At 33.8% G+C, this 290-nt stretch overlaps 1 protein-coding gene across 1 annotated transcript in view; it reads right to left on the bottom strand.

The window, feature by feature from the left end:
- LOC119586534 (protein CBFA2T3-like) overlaps positions 1 to 290 on the bottom strand; it is a gene marked incomplete at its 5' end in the record, with an annotated part of 19,016 nt that overhangs the window by 3,623 nt on the left and 15,103 nt on the right.

Here is a 290-nt window from a genome sequence, read left to right as displayed (position 1 = left end):
TTAAAAAATACTGAGGTATTTTCTAAACTGTCAATAAAGCTGAAAAGGGCAAACTATTTTCACCTAATGTCATGAAAAAAAAATATATATATCTGCTTAATACATGACACAAGTAACATAAGACTGTAAAATCTTATGTTACGTTACTCTACAGAATGCTCTCTTATGCACAGACAATATACAAGGATAACTTTAGACTCCCCTATATTTGAACAAGGCATTTCTCACGGATCGTTTCACTTAAGCGAGACAATGACGGCTCACATCTAACGCATATCTTGCAGCTCTGT

This window comes from Penaeus monodon, chromosome 21, assembly GCF_015228065.2.
Source record: "Penaeus monodon isolate SGIC_2016 chromosome 21, NSTDA_Pmon_1, whole genome shotgun sequence".
Lineage (NCBI taxonomy): Eukaryota > Metazoa > Arthropoda > Malacostraca > Decapoda > Penaeidae > Penaeus > Penaeus monodon.
Note: the sequence above shows the minus strand (reverse complement) of the source record. Positions and strands in the feature narration are given on the sequence as shown.